At 42.5% G+C, this 26,742-nt stretch overlaps 1 protein-coding gene across 4 annotated transcripts in view; it reads left to right on the top strand.

Moving 5' to 3' along the window:
* Positions 1–1,417: 1,417 nt before the first annotated feature.
* Positions 1,418–26,742, top strand: part of FBXW7 (F-box and WD repeat domain containing 7) — a 116,729-nt gene continuing 91,404 nt past the window's right edge. The window contains exon 1 of one of the 4 annotated variants that reach the window (XR_014515134.1): positions 1,418–2,277. The gene's annotated coding sequence lies outside the window, so the exon portion shown is untranslated. Of the gene's footprint in view, positions 2,278–23,442; positions 23,627–26,742 lie in introns of those variants that run through there. The other 3 variants (XM_083457315.1, XR_014515135.1, XM_083457316.1) reach the window with 3 other exon arrangements.

Raw genomic sequence — 26,742 nt, 5'->3', positions numbered from 1 at the left:
GCTAAAAAGCGTGCCTGAGGCAAAATACAATAAAAATGCTGAGAATACAAATACAAGTGGGCTTCACATTTGTTTGCAATAGCTGCCTCCCATGCTTGTCACGGGCTAACTGACAGCTTCAATATATGCTTTTTGTGTTGCTCTGTTTAGCTGGGTTATGTGCAGGCTGTTCTGTCTTTTCTTGACTTCCCTTAGAACAAGATAGTTCGTAAGTTGCCTTACGATGGAAGTGGGGTGGGCATTTCTGCAAGAATTATGAACAAAACTGTCATATTGGGTCAGACTATCTGGCTCTTCTAGACCAATATAGTCTGCTCTGGTTGGCAGCAGCTCTGTCTGAGGTATTTCTCTTCCTGAATCTTAATTTGGAGATGTCAGAATTGGGACCTTTCGGATGCATAACATTTGTGCTAGCACTGCCAATTCCTCAGGATGTTCTATCTTTTCTTCACACCCTCTTGCAAAAAATTAGTAAGCTTTGCATAGTTTCATTAGATTTTGTAATTTTTACAGAGTGATGGGCAGGGAGATACCTCATTATTCAAATGCGGTGAGCTAGTTTCCTCAGCTTAACCAGCCATGTGCTTTGTCACAGTAGTCTAATATTCCCCCCCCCCCCATATTATTATTAAAAATAGCTGATCATTACATGTGTGTACTTCCGGGCTGCATAGTGCTCGATTGCACTTCTACCATACAATGCAAGGCATTGCAAGCCCAGGTGAGCCTCAAGACGGACAACACGATCACTTCACTTGGAAACTGGGTGGCTAACCGCGGGACCAACACAGATCATGAGCCTTGCATACCCAGAACATATATTTTATAAGTGTTTGCAACGTGAAGCACTCTCAGTGGAGTGGGGAGTGGGTAACAGGGGAGAAGCTTTGTCTCGGTGGCCAACTCCCTTCCTTCCGATGCTTTTATCTTCACAACAGCCCTGTGAGGTAGCAGAGACTGACAGCTGCTGACGAATCACACAGGGAAGCTTCACGACTGAAGAGGGATTTTGCATCCAGTTCGGACACCAGAGTTAAAGCTGCTGCCTTGCATCGAGCATGTCTCTGCCCTGGCAGCTAAATGCACGAGCCTCGGGACCATCTCGGCAACAGGCCGTCCCTGAGGGTCCCTCACGGTCGCGTTGCCTTCTATCAGCCTCCTCCTCTCAAATATCCAGGGCTTGTCCGGCGCCGAAGAGGTTAATCTCCCCACCCCACCCCGCCCGCGAAGTTTGCGGCTGCGCAGAGCGAGGCGTCTTCTCCTCCTCGACTCACCCCAGTGTCCCGGACGACACCGTTCCGCAGCATCAGCACCCCGCCCCTAGCCAACCCTGCGTAGCAACCCCTCTACGTCATTACTTCGCACCGGGAGGCGGCGGCGGCGGGTGAAGGGGGGGTTGCTGTTGCCAGGCTACGGCTGGTGTCATCTTCCCGCGCCGCCGTCGACGGGCCGTCCCTTCTTTTCCTCCTCCCTCCTCCTCAGCGCTGACTGTGTGCGCTCGCGTGAGGGACAGAAAACAAGCGGCTCCCGAGCGCGACTAGGCAGCCGGACCGTCCCGTGGCTGCGCGCGCGAGCCTCTGCCCCCTTTCCCCCTCCTGAAACAGAAGCGGCTCCTCGTTTGCCCCGCTCCCTTCTCCTTCTCCTCCTCACACTCCCGCCGCCGCCGCCCTCGGCGGAGCGCCCGGACCCAGCGCGGAGACTCAGTCACCCACATGCCTGGGAGCGGGGCGGGAGCGGCGCTGAGCCTGGCCGTCCGGCTCCGCTTCCGCGCTGCCTCTGCCTGGCTGGGGCCCTAGCAGCGCCCTCGGCGGCAGCGACCCCCGGAGAGAGTGTATGAGAGCCAGAGCCGGGCTGGGGCCGCGGCCCGACCCACTCGCCGCCTCCCCCTCCAAGGCCGGGGGTGGCCGCGCCGGCCCCGGGGGGAAGCGGCGGGCAGCGCTGTGCTGGAGGAGGTGGAGGCGCCGACGGCTCCATGTGAAGCGACCCCGGGCTCGCTGCTGCTGCTGCTGCTGAGACTGAGGATCCCCCGGAGCCGGCGAGGACCCGTCCTGCACCTTCCAGCTGTGCGCCTCCGAGACCCCCGAGCCGACTCTCCTCCTCCGCGTCGAACTTGCTGCCCAGCCCACACCGGCCCGCCACGCCGCGGGCGAAGAAGCAGCGGTGGTCCCAGCGGCCACGCTCTCCTCTCGGCCCCGCGTCTGCTACGGTCACGGCAGGAAACCCAGCCCGGCTCCGCTGATCGACCGACCTCTCTCTCGCTCCACTCTCCCTCCCGAAGTGAGTAACAACCGGTGGGACGGAAGGTGCGGTGGGTTTGTCGCTCCGATCCGCTGCAGCATCCCACCACCGGGCTCCGCGGACGGTGCACGTGGATGCCGACCCTCTCTCCTCCTCCTCCTCCGCTCCTCCCGGTTGGAATAAGGGAAAGGGGGCGGGGAGCGGGAAGGATGGGAAAAGGCAATGGGATGCTTCGGCTGTGCCCCGCGCGGCACTTGGTGGGGTGTGAAGGGCAGCCGCCGCCGCCGCTGCCCCTCGTTTCATATGCGCCTCACGTTGCCGGGCGCTCTGCACGGTCTGCTGCGCTAACTGACCCTCCCTCTTAGCCGTGGCCGAGAAATCTCTCCATCGGGGTCAGGCGGAAACGATGGGTGCATCTCGAGGGGAGCTTTAAATGGCTTTGTTGGGTAGCTTAATGAAAAGAGAAGGGCTGGAGAGAGCCAATCAAGGGACGACTTCGGACATCGTGTTTGCTCCAAGTGTTAAGACTCTTTCTCTCTTTTTCACCCCCTCTCCCGCAGCCCCCCCCCCTTACCAGTCACAAAAAGTAGTTTTGCATACTTTTGGTCCCTCCACGAGGTATATGCTTGTTTTTCTTACAGGGACTTGATGTTGACTACTGTGAGGTACTGGGTGTATCTTCGGGTTTGGATGGTCTGAAGATAAGCAGGGCAAGGGTAGGATTCATTCAGCCTCAATTGGTCTTGAGCACTTGAACATTCTGAGATTTGAATACACTCTGTACATTTTTAATATGCACTGCACTTGCATTGCAAAGTTATATCAGAAATTATCTTAAGTTAGTTTTAATGCAGTTTAAGTGTGTGTGATGCCTTAAGTTTATAACTATATATGAGTTACATTTTATTTAAGAAACCCACTCTGTCCATATTTTGAAAATCATCTTGTCGGCCTGATGTTCAAGAACACGCTGCATAATTTTCATCTGTCTCTCTCTCTCTCTCTGTTTAATAGTAGGAGTTGTATCGGAAGACTCACTATGGTCAACACACGTGCATAAACTTTAGCTCCATATTGTTATCCACCAGTGGGTTGGTGCAAGTATTGGAATGTTTGGCTTGCCATATCTTTCGTTATGTGACTGTTGAATACAGCGTGACATACTTTTGAGTAAACATTCATAGGATTGCATTGTTACAGCATTTATTTGGTACTATTGAACTCTGTGAGGACTTCAAAATAAACATGGATTGGGTTGATATTCTGAAGTCCTATATGAGGGGTAGGGAACTTGTGGCTCTGCAGATGCTGTTGAACTAAGAACTAACAAATTATATCATCACTAACCATTGTCCATGCTGGCTAAGGTTGATGGGAGTTCTAGCCTTATGGTGTCTGGAGAACAACCAAGGCCCTTCCTGGTAGTGGCACCCCCCTGTGGAACACCCTTCCTTCATATGTCAAGGAGATAAAGAATTACACAACTTTTAGAAGACATCCGAAGGTAGCCCTGTATTGGGAGGCTTTTAATGCTTGATGTTTTTATTAAGTTTTTCGATATGCTGTAATCCGCCCAGAGCGGCTGGGGAAACCAGATGGGTGAGGTATAAATAATCTAATCAACTCCACTAAAAGTAACATTGGGGGGATTTGCATAGACAGTCACCTGCAGAATTGGCTGCACTAGAGTCACCTGATGACATTGGGCCTTATTTGGCCCAATCCTCGCATCATCTCTAGCCAGGCACAGCATGGAACAGGGTTCCCCTTCCCTTCCTTTTGCTCCTGCCTGCATGAGCAGTGGGGCTAAAGATGCAGCATTGCTGTCACAGCCTGCTACTTCATGACTAGGGTTAGGATTGGTTTGCCAGTGGAATTTAGTAGAATTTACTTCTGAGTAAACATGATTTGTATTGCTCCATGCAGTTGCCATTTTTATACCAGAACATAAATGGAAATTGTTGTGACCATGTTTTAATAATTAGTGTAACTTGCTTTTTAAAATTACTTAGGGTGCTATCCTCTGAAGGAGTTACTTTGGTTGCCCATTTTATTCTGGGCCGAATTCAAGATGCTGGTGCTAAGTGACTTGTGACCCGAATAACTGAAGGAATATCTCTCCCATATATCAGAGATGGGGAACTGTGGCCTGCCAAGTGTTGCTGGACTACAACTCTCATCATCTCATACCAGCTAGGGCTGACGGGATTTGTAGTCTAATAGTATCTTGAGGGTCACAGGTTCTCCACCCCAGCCCTATATCATCCTGCCTATATTCAGAGGATGCCCTTCTCTGCATACCACTGGAGAGGTTTTCCTGCACTGCCACCCCACTTGTGGAATGCCCTCCTCTTGGAAGTGCAGTTGGTGCCATCACTTCTATCATTTTGGCACCAAGAACAAACTTTGTAAGTCTTGTTACATTCAGTGGAGCTGCTTATTCCCTCATAGTTTGGGTTAGGATTGTAGCCTAAGATTGCAATCCTATCCCCATTTATTTGGGAGTAAGCCCAGTTGAATTTAATAGGACTGACTTCTGAGTAGAAATGGTTAGGACTGGGGTGTTAGTGTTTCAGTTAATGGATGGTATGTAACTCTGGTGTGTGGTTTTAATTTGTTTTATTGTTTTAATTTGTTTGCATGGTCCATTGTGTTTTATGTGATATGTATTTTGTTCCCCACACTGGCCTCCATTGAGCTGAAGGGGGCGGGCAATAAGCATTCTTAAGAAATAATAAAAATTAAATAAAATTCTGCTCTGAAATAAGTCCCATTGAATTAAACAGGACTTACTTCAAGGCCAGTTTGTATAGATTGCAGCTTTAATGTTAAATGTAACTTCAAAGTCACTAACATGAGATCACACACTTTAAAATAATTGTTGATTTGTTTTATGCATTAGGTCTTAGCTCATTTAATGCTTCCACTATTTTTCTTTCTCTTCTTTTCGGGTCTGCCGTTGGCATTGCTTTTTTCATTTACATATCTTCCAATGTGTTTTTCCAATGGAGAACTGTTGTTCACTTGGTTTTTTCCTGTTTTTGATCAAGTATGGTTCATTCTCTATCCATGTCCCTGTAACGTCCTGGCCATATTATTTTCCTTGTCCTCTTGCTGTATCAATCATTTCAATATAGTAAAGCCAGTGAAGTATCACTTTTGAATATTTTCTGCCACTTTTAAAGAGCTACACTAATGCTTATGTTTTGCACACTGTCTCACTATGTAATTGTATTGTGCAAACTCTTTGTTTAAAAATAACTACTAGTAAAACAGGTTTCTTAAGTTCCTGAGGAAGTGTAGTGGACAGTACAGTTTTAAAGGTGTTAATGCTATACTGGACTTGTACCATTTGTTGATTTTGTACTCTAGTTCACCTCTTCAATACATACAATATAACAACCTGGTGGATCATCTCATTCCGTTTATCTGTGTTTTAGTAGCACTTCTGCTGATGTGCTTAACTTCAGTCTTAGATTATGGTGCCAAAAAGCACTTCCCTGAAAGTAAATTCTATTAAAATAAATGGCACATTTAAGAGAACATACTTGGTGCATATTTATTTTTGTCCTAGAATTGGTTAGCTCACAGTCTTATACTTTTCTTAGAACATCTTAAGTTAAAGATGGCTTTAGTTCTTTATGGTCTACTTAGGCTAGCATATCCCCTTCTTTTCATTTGTGTCTTTCTAGTATCAAAACCTGTTCATTCCACAAGAAAAAGCTGAGTAAGGTAATGAACCTTTGTTTCAAAAGACTGTTGGTTATAGGCAACTGAATTTTACTTAGAGGAGACTTCATGAAATTAATGGACCTAAGTTAGTCATATTCATTAATTTCAATGAGCCTGCTTTGAATATGACTAATGTGGAATGTAGCCATTGTCATTTGTGTCATCTTGTGCTCTGCCCATTCATCCTACCTTCTGATATTCGTGGTTGACAAGAAGCCATTGCTACTAGGAGATGGTGATGATGACATGTTTCTACATTCTTTGAGATTTCAAAAGAGCCATTAAATTCTGGCCTTTCCAAGTAATTTCTGTCAGTTCTTTGCCATGCTTTCTCTTCACTGTTTTTTTACTGCTTCCTTTCTAGACTTTCCCTCTCAGAAGCTACCTCATCCATTGACTTGCACTTTGTCTTTCATCTTCTTGATTCTGGATTAAGGCTAAGTATGAGTGTTGTCAGCCAAACAGTTTCACCCCAGTTACATTTGGGATGGGTTGAGCAATTACCTTCTCAGTAGGTTCAAGAAGAGTAGCAGTGTTGGCCTTTTGTGGCAAGAGCAAGAGTTCAGTGGTAGCTTGAAGACTAACATGTTTATTGTGCCACTTTTTTTTTTTGCAAGAGCCTACAAAATACACCTGCTGCAGCAGCCTTAATTATGGAAGGTAATGTCACACAGCTTAATATTTGGTTAGGCAACTGTCAGAATAGTCTGTTTACAATATAACTATTTGTGGAGAAGTACACAGGTTTCTTCTTGACTTTTCTCCCCTTTTGTGCCCGGTCTGACATTCATATTTCATAAGTGATTGAAAAATGGGGATTGTAACAGGGTAGAACCACATTTGCAGCTACCACTCAGTGGTTAAGAGCTGCTTCACAGGTTATAGATTCCACAATGAGGTTACTTGAAAGAGCCTCTGAAATGGTTGCCATTTCATATGGCTGATTTTGAATATCCATGTAACTAAATAGCTCAGCCATACGGAGGCAGCTTCACATAGCAAGCAGTTTGTGTGAATAGCTCACCATATAATTTTGGCAACTTTAAGCCCAACATCATAAATAGCAAAAAAAGAGTCACCTGTTTTGGCATGATTAAAACTACTGGAATCACTTCAGGAATTTGCTATGTAAACTACTTTCTTCATGGATCTGTCCATCTGTTTGTTGTGTTTGAACCCAGATTCATGGCTTGTCTTGCCCAGAGAAACCTTGAACAGAAAATGAAGAGCAAACCTTAGAGGCAAGGCAAGGCATGAGCCCAGATTTGGAAGTAATGCTGAACCAAACCACAGCTTAGCCTTGGGTTGAAGCAGGTCCTGGGAAGGAGGGCAGGAGCAGCTGCTGTCTTTTCTCTGTGAGCCTGCACATTTGCTTATTCACACCAGGTCAAGGTTTGGCTTATCTTTGCATTAATGGGGTCTACTCTGAGTATGACTTAGCTGGATAACATCCACTATCTTTTAAACTCAATTCATATATCTGTTTGTGTGGTTTATGTGTGTTTTCTGAAGTGACATTCATCTGCTTAAAGTATGAAGCTTTGTAGTTTCTGCTTACTGTTTCTGAATGTCTGCTTCTACAGCAAACAAGGGAGGTGTCCTAAAACAGCCTCACTAATATGCAGATATGTTTATAAACACTGCCTATCCTGAATGTTGAACAATGTAGGAGTTGTATAGCTAAAGTAATATGTAATCATGTAATTAAAGGCTGCACTATATCACATATGCATAAATGGGGCAAAATGAGGTTGTCTAGCTGGCTGTCTATCCCATTTCAATAACTTTCTATAGAGTGCTTAGCTTTACAACCTTGCTCTGCTTTTTAAACTTGCATTGTTGAAGACATAATAGGTTCTAGGAGTTCAGGTTTTCGATGAGACCATTCTTCTAGTGTCTGAATTGAGACAGGTATAAGCAGTAAGTATATTACTGTACTTTTGTAGACCAGAGACTCCAGGTAGAAGAGATTCAGGTAGTCTTTTCAATTGTTTAAGCTTGGAAATCTTGCCTTCAGATTCTTCAAGGAATGAATTCTACAGGATTAATTTTGTTCCTCTGTCAAGGTTTCATATTGATTTGCTGTTGAGAGATCCCTTTCACCATTCCTTTTTGTGGTATGGTTCACGTTCTCATTTTGTGATACTTCAGGTTGCAGTGCGAGAAAAGGAGCTGTGAAGAAGGATCCTAACCACTCTCAGTTCTGCTGCTCAGCCATACAGTAGCCTTTAGATCTTGGTAGGAGTATCAGGAAGAAAAGCCCCTTTCAGCTGCATTCTTAATGCAGGCAGAATATTTGGAAACCTTAGCTGACTTCAGAGTCTCTTATAAAGCAGTGATATATATTGAATGGATATGTAGCAGGAGAGTAAAATGCTCTTCTTTGTCTCTGGTTAAAACCCTTTAAAAAAATATTCCCCTCCCCTGTAAATTTGCTGAGTATACTTGTATGTAGTAAATTCCTAAACAGAAGTGATACTGAAAGTAGTACTAGACATAAAGTAGCAAAAGGGAGATAACTAACTTTTTAGAAAAGTAAACAATAGCCATCACAGAACTCGATGAGTGGCAACATAATGGTAGATGGCATTAACCTGTGATAAATGTATGATTAAACATAATTAAAACATAATTAAAAACACTGTTATTTGGATAAAGTTTTGGATTCTAAAATAATTGTTCCAACTTAAGAATGATTTTGAAATAATGTGGGAAGTTCTTTGAAAATAACTACTTAACTTTCTTGATCAATGAAAATATCATTATTGTCACGCTGAGTCCCAGCAGTAAAGGATTTGTAGGAGATAAGGTGATGGATTACACTACCCAAGTACAGTGGTGCCTCGCAAGAAGAAAAGAATCCGTTCCGCGAGTCTCTTCGTCTTATCTTGCGAAGCAAGCCCATTAGCAGATTAGCGCTGTTAGCGCTATTAGCAGTTTAAGGGCTATTAACGGCTATTAAAGGCTTAAGGGATTAGCGGATTAGCTGCTAAAAGGCTATTAGCAGCTTAGCCCTTTAGAAAAAGGGGTTGGGGAGCGAAAAAAACCCTCAAGAATCGCAAGACATTTTCGTCTTGCGAAGCAAGCCCATAGAGAAATTCGTCCTGCGAAGCACCTCTGAAAACGGAAAACCCTTTCGTCTTGCGGGTTTTCCGTCTTGCGAGGCATTCATCTTGCGGGGCACCACTGTATGTATTTTGATTCCATGGAGCTTCTTGGAGATCCTTGTAAGCTTAGCATCTCTTCCTTAATGAGAAGTTCAAGAATGGTGAGCAATCTTGTGATCTAGGCCTGCAGCCCCAAGTACATGTGCCACTGAAACCAGTAGGGCTTGCTTCTGAGGGATGCTGAGGATTGCACTTCATGTAATCAAATATTGCAGGGGTAGCTAAGCAAAGTTGTTTTCAAAGTCTTCACTACATGGTTGTGGGGTGTACAAGTTTTAATTTTTTAATGGGACATTTCCCATTTCATAAATTCATAGAATCATAGAATTGTAAAGCTGGAAGCTACCCTGAGGGTCATCTAGACCAACCCCCTGCAATGCAGGATTCTTGACTAAATCATACCTGGCAGATGACCCACCCAACCTCTGCTTTAAAGCTCCAAGGAAGTTCTTGTAGAAGTCTGTTCCTCTGTCAAACAACTCTTACTGTCAGAAAGTTCCTTCTGATGTTTAGTCAGAATCTCTTTTCTTGTAACTTGAATCTATTGGTCTGGGTCCTACCCTCCGGAGCAGGACTAAACCAGCTTGCTCTATCCTCCATGCGACAGCCCTTTAGCTATTTGAAGATGGGTATCCTGCCTCCTTTACCAGGCTAAACATACTCAACTCCCCAACCATTCCACGTCAAACTTGGTTTACAGACCCTATTATTATCTTGGTCATACTCTGCTTGTCAATATCCTCCTTAAATTGTGGCGCCCAGAACTGGATGCAGTTCTCCAGTTGTGGTCTTTCCAAGGCAGAATAGAGCTGTACTATGACTTCTCTTGATTGGGACATTATACTTCTGTTGATGCAGCCTAGAATAGCGTTAGCTTTAGTAACAAATAAAGGATACAAGTTTTAAATAAATACCAGCTAAGGTTGGCATTTTCAATATTTTTAGCTTTGGTTACTAAGTACAAGTAAAATAAATAGGCTTAATTGGATTACTCTAGGGCATCATGCAATTTTTAAAATCCAAACAAAATTTTCTGATACAAATTACCCTAATCCAAGCTTTCCAGCAAACCTACGTCACTGCCTCATTGTGCAGTTGTTCTTATATTGCAGCTCATTGTGAGAAAAGTTTTATGGGGAACAATGGTTTCACTACTGCTCCTTAGGCTTATTCCAAAAACAGGGATGGGGAACCCATGGACTTCTTTATTTTGTTGGACTCCTATTCCTATCAGTCCTGGCATGGACATTGATCAGGGATCATGGCAGGGGGAAGCCAGCAACTCATGGGAGGCCACGTGTATCCCCCAGTGCTTTCCTAGAACAAAAATGTGAAACACCTTTCAACGCCATGATTTGAAACCAAATTTATTGGTCACAATCCATGCCAGAGCTAGTTACACTTAAGTCTACTGACTTTAGTGGGTTTTTGTGTTAGATTGTAGCCCCAGTCTGGCTCTGTGCAGAAGTCTGGGGTTAAGTAGAGAGCTTGACCTCTTGTGTGTAATAATGATGAAATTTGGTGTTCCATTTTTTTAGTCTACTTGTGAAATATGAAGGCCTTTTCTGTTATGTGACCTAAGATAGGTGTTTTCTACAGCTAATAGTTTGTTTTCTTTTTATGCTTACTAATTATCGTTCTGTATTTCCTGATGAGATTGAATCTCTTCCATTTCTCAAGACTTAATGAGGAGGTATTGAATATGTTACAAAGCAATGAAATACAGCTGTGGTGTTTCTGCATATTCATTGTTACGGTCTAAACCTTCTTTTGCAATCACTCTGTGCTACTTACCCAGTTACATGGACCATTTGTCTAGCCTGATGTAACTTCTCTTCAGTTAAATCTCAGGGAGATTTAAAAAATCTTGTAGCTCTAAAAACTGTATCCATATGTTGTTCTTTACTTTGCTATTCACCCAGCCTCAATGTGTGAAGCCCTGGGTGTTGTCTTCCTAATCAATGTGTGGGAAGGAGGATCCCTCTTTCTCTGCCCCAGGTGTCCTTGTATTTGATACGACATCCGCTTTTGAGTGAATTTCTACAAATATATTCCTGAAAATACACAGAGGGGAATACATGCCATTTAGACGTTGTCAGACTTGTGGAGACCAAGTGTGGTGCAGACATGATCCACTACTCACTATGCGGTTCAAAAACAGTTTTATCCTGTTTCCTGAGGGTGTGGATAAGTCTCTTCTACTTTTTATTATTATTTAGCCAGTGTGTATTTGTGGCATGCTTAGTGGCTTACTTCTGTTCTTTTTACAACTCAGGACAATGTGAGGCACTTGTTTCTCACTCTGCCATTACTTTTACAGGTATTCAAGATTTATTTTTAGCAATGTATTTTCTTTAACGTTTCCTCTTGCCTTTATAGAAGGCAAGACAAATTGTATTTATAGGCCATTTCCCCCCTCCCTTTTTCAGAAAAGGGAAAATCCAGAGCTGTCCAAGCACTTCGCTGGAGGGAAAAATATAGCCAAGACTGCTTTTAGAGCAAAGCTGGAAGCTTGCCAAGAACAGCATATGCAGTGAGATGGGAAAGGCCTGGAAGCAAAAGTTGCCTCTTTGGGGGTAAAAAAAGGCCCAGAAACTAATACTATTTAAAGTGAAACTAAGTTGGAGAATTTATCTTTGATTAAGGTTTGATTTGTAGTTGAGGTGGATGGCAAGAGACTAAGTATTGTGGGTATGAAAGTGCGAATAAGCAGGAAATTGGTGTAAATTAGAACTAATTTGCTTTAGTTTGTGTTCATGTGACTTTTCGTTGTTGAAAAAACTGCATTTAAAAAAGGAATGCATTTGTTACTTTTGCATCTTTGTATTCTTTCAAAGCTGCAGCTAGTATTTTAGTTGCATAAGTGTGTGAGGTACCTAATGCTGAGAGTAGTGTCTTGCACAAAGCCAGCTGCTAAACTTCAGGAGTATAAAAATGCAGTACCTTATAGGAAGCATCCCTGAGTGGTCACCTAAACCTGGATTTCTACTGGATCTGCTTCCTGCTTGGATGTTGCAGGAATGGTATCCTCTGTGTTGTAGTGCTATTCTTTGTAGACAGTAAAAAAAAAAAAAAAAAAGCTCAGTTCACAAACAGCCATTTAAATGGCTAATTTAATTATTATTCAATTTCTGGTATAGAAGTATGGCATTTCTGTGAAGTATTAAACAGGTGGCTGAACTCTTGTCAATAAACCAAATCCAGCATTTTAGTAGTGTTAATGTTCTTGCAGTCCAAACTTCAACATATTATCTATAGCTTCGCCATCAGAACTCTTATTGAAATTCATGTGGTGTGTCCAACATTTGCTTCCTGTTGCTGTACGTTCATGTAAACACCATTCTGGTGTGCAGTGGTACCTCGGGCTAAGTACTTAATTCGTTCTGGAGATCCGTTCTTAACCTGAAACTGTTCTTAACCTGAAGCACCACTTTAGCTAATGGGGCCTCCTGCTGCTGCCATGCCGCCGGAGCATGATTTCTGTTCTCATCCTGAAGCAAAGTTCTTAACCCGAGGTACTATTCTGGGTTAGCGGAGTCTGTAACTTGAAGTGTATGTAACCTGAAGCCTATGTAACTCGAGGTACCACTTTATCTGAAATTCTGACTGTCCTCCTATGCAATGAAACTACTTGATAACTTCTGTAGGGGATTGCCAAGTTAGTCTGTTGCAATAGAAACAGTCTTCTGGCACCTTAAAAGTTTTTTGTGTCAAGCTTTTGTGGACCAAGAGTCCATTTCATTAGATGAATGAAGCAGTCATGCTAGTGGGCAGGTATCCCGTGAACAAAAAGATGAAACGTCTCACTATGACACAAATTTGACATTAAAATTAATAATGCTCAGGAATCATAGGGAGAGAATTTCAGTCTTGCATAATAAATATTAATTTTTGCCATATTCCAACAGAAAAGGTTGAGAGGGAAAATTGACAGTGCGAACCTTGGTCTAAACAAACTCTGGAAATGACTAGTACACTCCCAAACATAATTGTCTCTGTTTTAAGTATGTGTACAGGATTCAATCTTGCTTTATCAGTTTATCACCAGTAGCTTAAGTTCTGTATTAATTTGTGAACTGCTGCATATTGCTATGATACACCTAATGCTATTTCTCTTGCATTGTTTGATCTTCCTTTTGTTATTTATTTTGGAGGAATCTGTACCCCCTTTCACTTTGGGTATACATCATTCTTAGATGACTACTGTGCATCTGATGAGTTTCTAAAAGTTCATGCCATAAAAAAAATATTTCTCATTGTGTTGCCCTTTGGCTATTTAAGGCAGCAGTCATATACTCACATATCTGGGAGACAGTGCTATTGAACTCAGTGGGACTTAGAAACTCAAAAACATAACAGAAGAAGGGAGAGAATAGCCTGAAGTGGAGGTTAGCCTCAGTCTTATAATTCTCAACAATCTGAAAGTGTAGCATCTGGATTAGTAATTGAGTGATACACATACATGTACGAAACAACCCACAGTCTGCACCTATGTTTTTGTCTTGGTGCTCAGTTTTGTTCCTACTCATTTAGAAATAAATTCAGTGGGACTTGATCCCTATTAAATGTGCATTGGACTGTGGCCTTTGTAGATCAGTTGAATCTACAGTGCAGCAAATAACTTGATGGTTCAGACCATTTAGCTCTTCCTCTTGGTTTGTATTATTTCGTAACATTCCATGCATGCTCCTATATTTTTCTCTCTCCCAGGCCCTGCTACATCCTGTTATTCTCCATTAATTTTCTAGATTCTGCATGCTGATTTTTTCACACATCCCTCTTATTTTTCTGTCACCTCTGCCCCACCCCAATCAACCAAGAATTGATTATCAGTGTATTTACATTATGATGTATGCCTGCATAACGATTGTGAGGTTGGGAGTATAGCCTTACTATCCTGTTTAATAATAGCTTCCAGAGAGGAGCAAAAACAACACAAAGTCTTTTAGCACCTTAAAAGACTAGCAGATTTATTATGGCATACCCTTTTGAGGACTAGGCTACATGTTAGTTACATTCTGGGGAGAGCTCTTAATTCCGAGCTTAATCTTAATTCCGGGGAGTTCTCTGGTTCTTTTATAGATGACCAATGGACCATGGACCATGAACTGAGGAAAATATGCATAAGGAAAGTGTCCTAAGATCTAGGGGGAGTGGCTTTCAAAGGGTAGTTAGAAATGCATTAAAACAGAGGGTATCCTATTGACTTATATTGTCAGTCAGCAAATACAGGATGGGCAAAATCCAGAAAGCTGCCAGTGTTAAACTTAACTGGAATGAAGCAAGTTGACTCCTACCTCTTGGCCCAGTAAACAGACGCCCACAAATTGGTCAAGCAGCATCATGGGTGCTGTTAGTGCGTCCCTTATCAAACGCTTGTTCTTTTTTTAGAGTCATGCAATTTTATTTACTCTGTTTCAAAAGTATACGTTGTTACTGTTGTTGGCTTTATTGGCAGCTTTTGCATTTTAGCTGTGCCTTAACCTGGCTTTCTGTCACATGAACATGGAATTATTAAATGCAACTAGTGTGTTCAACCTATATGAAAATCAAAATACTAAGCCTTGAACTTGTTTTAAGAGACGTTTCTAGAGTTTGTGGGAAAGCCAGAAATATTGCAGTTAGATGCATTCTCTGAGGCTTCTGATGTTTCATAGACTAACAAAAGGTTGCTTTATTAGTAGCTTTAATGAACAAATCGCTTTATTGGCTTAGACATACTGGTAGCTTTGTCGGTCCAAACAGCTATGAGTTCTTGTTTCAATTCACCATTGTGCTCAAGTAGTGAAGTGATAGCCATTGACCTTCTACTAAAGCACAATAAAAAGTTTTTTTGTGAAGAAGAAAAGTGCGCAAGGAGAACTGCAACACAATTCTTGGACTCCAGCTCAGCAACTTAAAAATAAAGTCTTCATAGCTCCTGTGTTCAGACAGACTCTTGTTTGGTTCCCAGCACATATACCTAAAAACACAACATTGACTCTTGAAAAGATGCCTTTCAGTGGACCAACTTGAAAGGTAGCGTAGCCTTTATCTTGATATTTCATCCACACAACGTTGTACTCTTGGATTCACAGTGCCTAGCTTACAAAACAAAATGAAACGAACTGCTGATAATAGAGTTGTTGTATTGAGTGTCTTTATCTTTTTTGTTAGTTCTGGATGATTTGTCTGAATAAATTATAATTATAATTTGAAATTAAGATGAAACTTCAGTGAAACTTCCTGTCCGGATTTTTTTTTTTTTTTTAAAGATTGCATCCCTACCCCTGTTTAAGTGCCTAATGGGTAGTTTAAGGATTAGCATTGGCGTGCTTTTTCGTCAAACTATGTTGACTGCTGTCTCGGTAATGTCTATATTAGAGGGGGGAATACCTTCACACTCAAAGGGAGAAAAATGAAAAATTGCTGAAAATTAAAAGGGGTTACAGTTGTACTTAGCTTTTTAAATTTTTGTCAGTTTATGCAAATACATGTAGCTCATCCTGGTAGAGAAGATTATGTAAAGCTTTGTGGGTCTAAATGCCACATCTGTGTGTGGATGAGGAAGGTGGCAAAATGTGCATTCTGGGGCAGAAAAGGGACTTGCTCTTGATTAAACCCCTCCTGTTCCTGTGAAAAATAAGGGTGTGGGCATCCAGATACTTCTGGATCCAAAGAGTTTTCTCCAACAGCTCAAGCTGCTTGGTGTAAGACAGAATCTGTGTTCACACAAAAAGCTTAAACCGTGGTTCAACAAACCACTAGTTGTCTCTCAAATTAGTAAACAAGCAAAAGCATGGCTTGTTTTCAAATTGCTTTTGCCTTGTGCCTTTGTAGCTTGACAAGCATTTGGAATGGGGTGGACAAATAAACTATGGTTAAGCGCATTGGAAAGTCAAAGCCAAACTATGGCTTCACATCATTGTCAGAAAACAAACCATTATTAGTTTGCTGGGCTATATCAGGCTGTTCAGGCAAGCCACGTATTGATTAAGCAATCCATGGTTTAACCTTTTGAGTGAACTAGGCTGGACAAATTCAGTGGTATTAAATTATGGATAGAGAATGGCCTGCTTTTCTTCTTCTTCTTTCCCGTTGATTATGTCTTTGCCATGTTTCAGCTGAGCTGTGCCTCTAAAGTGAATAATGGTGTTCGGTGGGTTAGAAAGGAGGAAGCACAGTTATGCTGCTTCTCTTTTGCTAAGGGCAGACTCCTATAGTCCCTTTGGGCTGAGTGCTCAGCCAATCTCTGATTATGAGTTCAGTAGCAGAGCTTGATTTGAGAAGCAGCAGGAAAATGAGAAGCAGCAGGAAAATGAGCAGCAGGAAATCTGCTTCTGGATTAAATACCAGGTTCTTAATCCTAACCATTGTATTTTAGTCAAATAAGATTTCAGATTGGGCAGTCTGGAAGATAATCTGATCCTAAGCTTTATCAATCAAAACCTTAAACTTGGCTTAGTAGCATATAGGCAGCCAATTTTATTCTTTATGCAGGGCAAGATACATGCTGACTATAGGCCACCCTGCAAAAAAACCTGATGATTGCATTTTGCACTAATTGCAACTTCCAGACAAACCTTAAAGACAGACCAATAGAGACTGCATTTCAGTAATCTAGACTTGAGATGTACCAGCTATGTAAGGCAGGGGTCAGCAACCTAAGGCCCATGGGCTGGTAGCGGCCCACGAGGCTTGTCTAACCGGCTGATGGCGACGCCTGCCACCACCACCCCTGCTCCTACTGGTGCGGCGCGGTGACTGACTTCCGGGTTGATGGTGCCCGTGCGCATGCACACAGGCGCTCCTCCAACCTGGATGTGTACTGGAAATAGCGTGTGCACATGCATGCGGGATGGAGAAGCGCATTTGCGCATGCATACACGCTATTCCCAGTGCACTTCCGGGCGCACCTCTGACCCAGAAGCACATGCTCTGGCCCATCCTCCGACGGACGGAGCGTCGACCGGCCCATCCTTCGATAAGGTTGCCGACCTCTGATGTAAGGAGATTGCAAGCACTAGTAATACCCTGGTTTGTAGTCTCTGCAAACTGTGTTTTGCTGCACCTTTATCTGCCCCACACCTGACGCCTTTTCTGAAATCAGATGTAGGGCAGCTTGGTTAAGCTTAGCAAAAGTAGTATCCTAACAAACAGAGGTTCCCTACAACCTAGAATGACTCCACTGAACTCAAGGATGCAGTGGAGACAGCAAAGTAAGCCTTTTTTGTCACAACTATTGCCATGCATTCAGTGTGATTATGTGCTCTAAGTGATGCTTGTTTGACCTCCTAGTGGGTTTTATATCGCCTAGGGGGCAGGTGGCGCTGTGGTTCGAATCTGTGCGATGGGGTGAGTTCCCGTTGCTCTGTCCCAGCTTCTGCCAACCTAGCAGTTCAAAAGCACACCAGTGCAAGTAGATAAATAAGTACCACTGTGGCAGGAAGGTAAACAGCATTTCCATGCACTCTGGCATCTGTCACGGTGTTCCGTTGTGCCAGAAGCGGTTTAGTCATGCTGGTCACATGACTCAGAAAGCTATCTGAACAAACACCAGCTCCCTCAACCTGAAGTGAAATGAGTAGTGTACCCCATAGTTGCCTTTGACTGGACTTAACCATCCAGGGGTCTTTTTCCTTACCTTTTACCTTTATATCACCTGCACTCTAGCCATTGTCCAACCTGTTTCATTACCTGGAGCTCAAGGATGCAAAGGCTTAGACTGGGCTCCACTACAGCAGAGAGGGCACTAAGAAGTGATTGTGATTGTGGCCTTACGCATTCTATAACAAGTTGTGGCATCTAATACAATCAGTCCAGATCTCACCAGGAAGCGGCTTGGCCATGGCAATGGGGTCATACAATCTCCCATCTATATTCAGGCCTTCATATGCCACTTGGAGCAAAGACCAGAGCCGGATTATACCCTGCGCTATGTGTTGGGCCAGTAGCTACTTGAGACAGTGTCATTGTTGCCATGGAGACCATGAAGTCTTGATCAGTAAGTTAGGGTCTTCTCTTGCATGCAAAGACTGTTACAAGTGTGTACTCAGACGTACACAGCCAGCACTTGTGTGTTTATATACACAGAATGCTGAGAGGTTTAGGATCTTTTGCTGGAGTGATGACATTCACTTGTTATTGATATGTGTTAACCCTCAATCTTATGCCCACAAGAAGCTCTGACACAAAGAAATAAAGAAAGTTTGGTTTATTATATGACATAGGAGTGACAGAATATAAAAAATATAAAACTTTGCTTTAGACACCAAAGTTACAGTCTAAGCAGGTAGCAAATTACAATACACACACACCTTAATTAAAGAGTAAAAGATTCCCTAACTATTCTAAAGGCCTACAGGAGCATGGGCATGACAATTTTGTCGTAAACCCACACTAGAAGGGGGTGGGAGAGGAAAGTATACCTGTTGTTAAGGGAAAGCAGAAGTGTGCTGTGTCCCAGGGAGCGCTGTTCTGTCCTGTTGGAACTGTGAGAGTTCACTAGCCTTTGAATCTAATGGTTTTTTAAAATACATTTTTTGCAGAGGCATGCCAGTGGAGAGGTGAGGGGGCTGTGAAATGAGTGATTCCTACAATTTCCATAATCCCTTCCAGATTTTCCTGCCTATTTGTCACCTTGCTCATCTCTGGTGATCCTGTTCCTGTTTGCTTAACAAAAGAGTGAAAGACTTCTGATAGTGAGAAATTATCTGAACCTAGGCATCTCTGTCTGCGACCTGCCTTTAAATCACCTCAACATTGTGTGGATGGATCCCACTGAGGAGCTGAGTATCTTGTATTTAGCAATTCTATATTTGCATGTGTTAATCTTCAAGTCAGATGTGTGTGAATTTAAGATAATCCTGGATGCCTTTCAAGATGCTGGAGTAAGGCTTGTGTCAAGTTACCATGGAGTTCATAATGTCATATTAGTTATGTCAGTCTTATATTTATGCCATGATCTACACAGATAAACCGTATCTTAAATTGAGATTAACACACAACTCCTCACAAGTCAGGCCCTGGTGGATTGAGCGGACGAGACCAATAATGGATTCAACAGTCAAGAAGGTGGTCTCTGAGGGAAGTGCAGGGTAGATGGGGCTCATCCACCTGGGAAGGTAGCCCATCTAGGAGAAGGAAAATTCTGGTCCTAAACCTCCACTGCCTTGCAGGATATCTTCGGGAGAAGAAAAGGCTAAGGAGTAAACCCTACACAGATCAAGCGGAGTCCCTGACGGTTGGATAGCGCCTTGCATGCCTCCTTCTGGCAACTCCTGCAGCCAAGCTGGTGCCAAATGTATTGCTCTGCTTTCCTTTGGACCACATCAGCGAGGCTGAGAGGGCGGTCTTGTCGTCTGGGCAGTCCAGGGCCTCCATACACACTGCCCAGGCTTGCGTCCCAGGGAGGTCACTTTGGTGCTGTTAAAGCAGTGGTCTGACTTCACTTCCAGAGGCTCACTCCATTGTCTCTGAGACAGACAGATGCCAACAACCCTTACAATGTATGATGTAGACATATCTAAGAGATCTTTCATATTGTAGAAATGAGAATTAAATTAATGTTGCTGTTCTCCCACACCACCTCATATGAGCCTATTGGAAAGAAAGTTGCTTTTGCCATCCGTAATGTTATAGAACTTAAAACAAGGATTCAGAAGCCTATTCCAACTATTTCAAGTTGGCTTCCAGCTTTTCCATAGGTGTTTCCAGTTCTCATATGACAGGGAGTTATGGTTATCTGTGGTTTCCTTGTTTGTTTTGTTTTTGTGCAGGGAAGAGTGAAGCAACAGCAAAGGGTCTTCATGTGGGTATGTGCAGTTCATGCACATCCTGACTTAGTAAGGAACATGGGTGACGCTGTGGTCTAAGCCACTGAGCTGCTTGGGCTTGCCAATTGGAAGGTCGGCAGTTCGAATCTCTGTGACAGGGTGAACTCCCGTTGCTGTGTCCTAGCTTCTGCCAACCTCAGAGTTTGAAAGCAAACCAGTGCAAGTAGATAAACAGGTACTGCTGTGGCAGGAAGGTAAATGGCATTTCCATGCATTCTGGCACTTGTCAGAGTCCTCCGTGCTCCAGTAGTGGTTTAGTCATGCTGGCCACATGACCCGGAAAGCTGTCTGTGGACGAACACTGGCTCCCTCGGCCTGAAAAGCGAGGGGAGCGCTGTACCCCATAGTCACCTTTGACTGGATTTAACCATCCAGGGATCCTTTACCTTACCTTTACCTTAAGTCAGGATCCAATCATGTGAACGCATCCAGTATGTGTAAATGGCCTTTCAAAAAACTGAATTATTGTTTAGAACTTTGTTCAAATTAAGATACTTTCTTGAAATATCTAGCTAGGTATTATAGATAAATCTGCATGTGTCATTTAAGTTCTTCTGTATATTGGAATTCTTCCATGATTATATCTACCTAAACAGTCACTTTGTTTACTTACTGGATGATTGCCCTATATGTGGTCTGTCACTGGCTCCATCTTTATGCATCCTGAGAATCAATAGTACATTAAGGAAACTGACATGAGATGAGTGGGGGAGCACATAAATAATGAATAACAACCTTTACTGCTAGTGTTTCATTCCTGTTAAAGGCAGTACAAGTTTCCCTGAATTATCTATGCATTTCATATCACATGCTAATTCGAAATGATTATACCCGCGTTTAACTAATTATAATCAAAAGCTGTTTCTTTGTTTCACTATATCAAATTCCCTACTATAAGAAAAATAAAGCTTAGATTAGATCTATTGTGTTCAAAATGAGAGCATTGTTCTATGCTGCTCACTACTTTGAGTAAGGGGTAATTTCCAGGTCAGTTTCCTTGGAAGGGAGAGGATTCTGACACTTAAATGTTTCTGTAATAACTTAAAAATATGCAGGATGATCAGGTGGGCACACAAGCAGACCCATACCAATCCCAAGGCAACAGCAGCAGCGCTGAGATCCAAAAACATAGAACTGCTTTAGTCTTCTCTGGCCAAAAACAAATTAGACCTTTAGGACCCCACCCTGTATGGACTTCAGATATCTTCCACTCTGTGGGTGAGGGGAAACAGGCTATACTGATGGGGCAATAGTGGTAATTGTGATGAATAACAGATGCTTCTTTAAATTAGCAGTCTATATAAAAACTTTGTAAAAGATGGCTATTTCTTTGCTTGGCACAACAGTATAGCTGTAATCATCTTTATTAGAACTCTGCCTCTTGAGATTCATTGAAAGGGAGATGGAGGAGGAGCAGAAGGAGGACAGGAAGTCTTACTTGGTTCTATGAGATGTTTCATCTTGAGATGCAATTTTATACTAGGAAAGACATCGGGAAATTATTAGGGTAAGGTTGCTCGGTGCACTCTAATACAGTATGTATTAATTTTTTTTCATCCTGTGATTCCCTATCTTGCATATTGGTGGCAAGCAAACATACATCAGCAATAACACTTCCTTTATGAGCTCAGAAATGTGACTAGGCAAGACGGCAGCTGATTTTGAGAAGTTGGCTCATTTCAGGCCGTCTGAGAGATTTCACCTGATATTACTTTACATTTTCCCTATAATGTTTTTTTCCTGATGAATAGCTGTGTAGAATCAGCGCAGGAAGAGCAAAGTCCTTGGCAATACCAGCTCAATTGCATCTGCAGATGAGGATTTAAAATTCTATGCAGCAGACAGTACCTCCAGCAGGCGAGTAAAAGGTTACTGCATTATTTGCTTGTTTGCATGCAGAGTCTTTCTCCACAAAGGCTTTTTATTCAATTTGCATTGGTTGCTTGAATTTTAATATTACTGGAAAATGATTTAATAGAAATGTGAATATCGAAAGGGCAGAACAAGGTTGAAGGAAGAGGCAGCACTGTCTCAATATAGCTGTAAACCAGGGCTGGAGGAAGAGGGGAGGAGACAGAGCAAATATAGCTTTTGATGCAGAGCGAAAACAAGAAGTTTTGCTTGAATATGTGCGCGTAAGCTGCTGTCATGCCACTTGCTTTTTCTTAACCATTTGATAAAAGGGATTTTATAGACAACTGCTGATAGCTCTATCAATGTAAGTGACAATTATTTCAAGGCAGATTATCCTGTAATCAGGTTGAGCATCTGTGTTAACGTGAGCTCTCTCTCTCTCTCTTTTCAAATACTCTAGTGCATGCTGCAGTAAGACAGATAAATGCACTGCTTTTAATAGCTGAAAGACCAGCATGTCATCTACTGATATATAGCACTTGCAATTAGTACTGCTTTGGAAGCATCTGCAAGCTTTTTATGTTTTATATTTGTTTGGGGTTTTTTTTTGTTTTTTACATTGAGGATCAATTAAACAAGGGAAATTAGAAATACAGCAGTGTTATTGAGGAAAAGTTATTTTATGTAAATATTGAAACATTAACTTTGGCAGACAAAGACAAGGCAAATGATTTTATTTAGTTCCTTTCTCCCCCCCCCCCATAACCTCCACTTGTCTGAATCAATTTGCAAACTTTCCCCCTCTGAGGTAGCTATCCAATAAGTTAATTCCATGTTTCCTTTACTAAAACCCTTTGCCTGTTATGTTTTCCATTGCTTTGGCTCTGTTTTTAGCTGAAATTTGTTCCCCGTTCTGTTACTTGTTGGGTTGGTATGTATAGGTTTGTAATGGTATTAGCCTTTTCTCCAGAGTTGTATTTTCATAAGACAGCTTTCTGCACTTTGCTCTTAGGTTTGTTAGGCTGAAGTGGGGTGTATATTTAACATAGGGAAAATGGCAAAGTTTGGCAGTAAAGAAAATACATTAATCTAAGTGAAATTGGCAGGTACCCTGAACGTTAGAGTCTTAAAAGGTCGGGAGCTCTGACTGGCAAATCAGATTCCAGCCAGTAATCTCTACACTGTTGTTACTCTCAGCAATGCAGCAACAGTACTTTTTCAGATATTGAGCGGATCTTGAATAGTGATCATGTGAACACAGAGGGGTGTGGCTATTTTCTGTTGGCTGTTGGAAGACTGCGTGTTCAAAGTGGGAACAGGTTGGATAGAGGCTATCAAAGCAGACCTGAAGTGCTACAGAGAAACAAACTGTAGTCAGTGTGCAGTGTCTGTTACTTTAAGTTCATGGCTTTCTTGCAAAACAGTGGAGAGCATCAAAGCAGCTTGTCTTGCGAAAGTGTAGCTGGAAAGAGGCACTTTAAGATTGCGAGCTTTGCTTGGCAATAAAGACAGTGACTACTAGCATTAGCTTCGGAAAAAAACACCATTGTTTTATTTTTATCAGTATTAATTTTTGCCAGGGAGCTGCAGAATGAGGCGGTCGGCCAATTTTGATTGTGTGTGGGCCAGTACCAGTACTGATTTCTTAAGGAATAAACTCATCTGATGAGCAAGTCAATGTGTGGCTGTGGCTGCAGCATTATTTCTTCTTTAATGAAGAGGCTGGGCCGTTCGACCTGCTGTTCCGATCTCCTATCTTGCAGCCATACATCAGACCAGTTGCAGAGACTATCCATCGAATGTCCCAATCAGCCAAAGAAGGTAACTATACAGCTTTATTAAAAATATTTCCTTTAAAATAGATGCAATGTGGACCTAAAATAAGACACATTTTAAAATGTTTTCAGTATTTTTTTGACCTTGCAGCAGCTATCCAATATCATTTTGCCATCATCAGGTTGTGTAGCAATAGAAATGTGCTGCAGTAATTGATTTTGTAATAGGATCAGGTGATTTACTGGCTGCACTGACAACCACTTGCTTGCTCTGAATTGTGGAACACTCTAATGGATGTTTGTGACTGCAGCTTGGAGTTGCTCTAAAAGTGCTGGATGTTCAGAAACAGTTTCTCGTTTGAATAAGAACTGCTTAACTTCTTCCCACACCAGTGCTCCTGCATTTATAAAATAAGTATGTTTCTGCTCAAATTACAGTAGTATTTTCCAGTTTTGTGACCTGTGATGTTTCAATATAATGTGCAATTGTGAAGTAATTGAAGAACATGACTGATATATGCAAACCATATATATGGTTTTACTTTTGTAATTTTGCACTCTCTTCCCATTCTACAAGTTGATACATAGTAAAACTAACTTCCCTATGCATTCATATATCAAATTTAGTAGATCTGAAGAGTCAGCCTTATCCAGATATCTCTCAGAGCACCAGAAACACAGCCCCATTCTTCTATGCTTACAGATCAAAACTAGCATCTAAAGAGCTGCTTTAGGTACACTCAGAGGTGTGGATCAGCCCAATGGAATGTCTTTCTGCTTTCCTTTGAGTAGCAAACCCCTATGCTATATTGCAAAGGATTGTCATGTGGCATGGCAACCTGATGTTTTTTTTTAAAAATGACCAAACCTTCTCAATGGGTGAAACTAGATGAGCGGTTATTAGGATCCAAGCCACACAGCGCTTAGAGGATGACCTGACCATGGACTAATACTTTGCAGGATGTGGCCTGTTGTTCCCCAGTACAAGGGCTGCACTTGTCAGATTGCTCGGTAGTTTGCATTCATATGCTCCAGTCTCAACAAGAGCCATTTTCCTGGTAGTTTGTCGTCTCCCCACACCCCTTGAAGTTTGGTTAAAGCTGCAGGCTCTCAGCAGGATCAGATCAACACTTGTCAGTGGCACTGTTTATTATGTAAATTAATTTTACTAGTGATCAAGATATAAATTGACTTCAAGGATGTGATCCAGAAAGGCCCTTGAGGCATGCAGATGGTTGAATGCATACACTGAGGTTTGTTTCCCTGTGTGTTTATTGAAGCTGTTCATTGTCCTGTTTCAGGGCATTTCTGAACTCACTACAAGTTTTGTTGTTTCCTTGTCTGGCAGAACTGGTGGCTGCCTTAGAAATGAAAGGCTTAGACCATGGGTAGGCAAACTAAGGCCCGGAGCCGGAGCCGTCCCAATCGCCTTCTAAATCTGGCCCGCAGAAGGTCCGGGGAATCAGCGTGTTTTTACATGTGTAGAATGTGTCCTTTTATTTAAAATGCATCTCTGGGTTATTTGTGGGGCATAGGAATTCGTTCACCCCCCCAATATAGTCTGGCCCCCCACAAGGTCTGAGGGACAGAGGACCGGCCCCCTGCTGAAAAAGTTTGCTGACCCCTGGCTTATACACCCTGAAGTGTGTGGGTGGAACTCAGCTTTTTGGACTAGGGCCTAAATCACATGGTCATATATTGTGATAATTTTAATTCCTGCATTGCAGGGGATGGACTAGATGACTCTTGGGTAACTCCCAACCCTAAAATTCTGTGATTCTATGTTATCATCCAGTGCTTGGTACAGAAATATAAGACTGAAATCTATGTATGGGACAGAGGGACAGGTAACTTGATACTGAATACTTAGCCCAGGGCAGTCCAAATTTTCATACCAAGTGGACTGCAGGGTACGGGCCTCACACTGCCCTCCTGCACAGAGAGAGGGAGGAAACTAAGCCAAAATTTGATCCCCTCCCAGGTCTCCTGCTGTTTTCCCAAGGCTGGCTAAGCAAGGTTCTAGGCGCTGGCAGGGTCCTAAATTCCTCCCACCTCATTCCCAAGACTGCTAAAGCGCTAACTAGGCTTTGGGAAGGAGGTAGGAGGGCTCTAGTGCCCCGTCAGAGCCCTCATGCCTCCTTCCCAAAGTTCCAGTGGCTCACTTACCTGGCTTTGGGAAAATGACACCCTCCCTGCCCCCAGTTTGAAGGGTCATATGTTGGTTAATTATCCAAGGGCCCGGGAGAAGAGGAATGTTTTTGCTTGGTGTCTAAGGATATGTAAGGATATGTAAGGTGCAAGGTGAGCCTCCCTGGAGAGAGCATTCCACAGTTAAAACTTTGTACCTCCAAATGAGAAATATTGAAATCGTGGGGCAAAATCCAATGTGTGAATACTGTTCTGTTTGCTGTGAAGGGTGGTTCCTCCCCCCTTCCCCGCCTTCCAGGTTTTAGGGGCTGTATCTGTAAACGAGAGGAAAAGACAGTGAAGCCCCATTGTGTGAATGTACAGTGGTACCTCGGGTTATGTACTTAATTCGTTCCGGAGGTCCATTCTTAACCTGAAACTGTTCTTAACCTGAAGCACCACTTTAGCTAATGGGGCCTCCTGCTGCCACTGCGCTGCCGGAGCACGATTTCTGTTCTTATCCTGAAGCAAAGTTCTTAACCTGAAGCACTATTTCTGGGTTAGCGGAGTCTGTAACCTGAAGCGTATGTAACCTGAAGCGTATGTAACCTGAGGTACCACCGTATGTGCTACTTGCACATGAACACCATTAGATTTCATTCATGGTAAAACGAATTTTTCTTCCCTCAATAGTTCTCTATGATATTGAAAGCAGAATTGTTTCATGTTAACCTTTATTATACCATTTGACTTTCATTTCATAATGGATCTTTTATTTTTAGAGTTCCCATGAATCAAATATTTAATTGTTACAAAAATGTATTGATTCACTTATCCAGTGTTAAAATGTTTGATTGATTAATTAAATTGGTTTATGCTTTCAGGCTGTTCATTTTCATAAGATACATAGTTTATATTTACTATTTTGCTAAATGTACTTTTTATTCATTCTAACAATGAGTTATTTAGGCAACAGACAAAAACGTTCCTCAGTAACCAGGTTTGGGGCTGATTAAACAATCAATGGTCTTTTAA

The sequence above is a fragment of the Podarcis tiliguerta genome (assembly GCF_965153285.1).
Source record: "Podarcis tiliguerta genome assembly, chromosome: 9".
NCBI classification, from domain to species: domain Eukaryota; kingdom Metazoa; phylum Chordata; class Lepidosauria; order Squamata; family Lacertidae; genus Podarcis; species Podarcis tiliguerta.
Note: the sequence above shows the minus strand (reverse complement) of the source record. Positions and strands in the feature narration are given on the sequence as shown.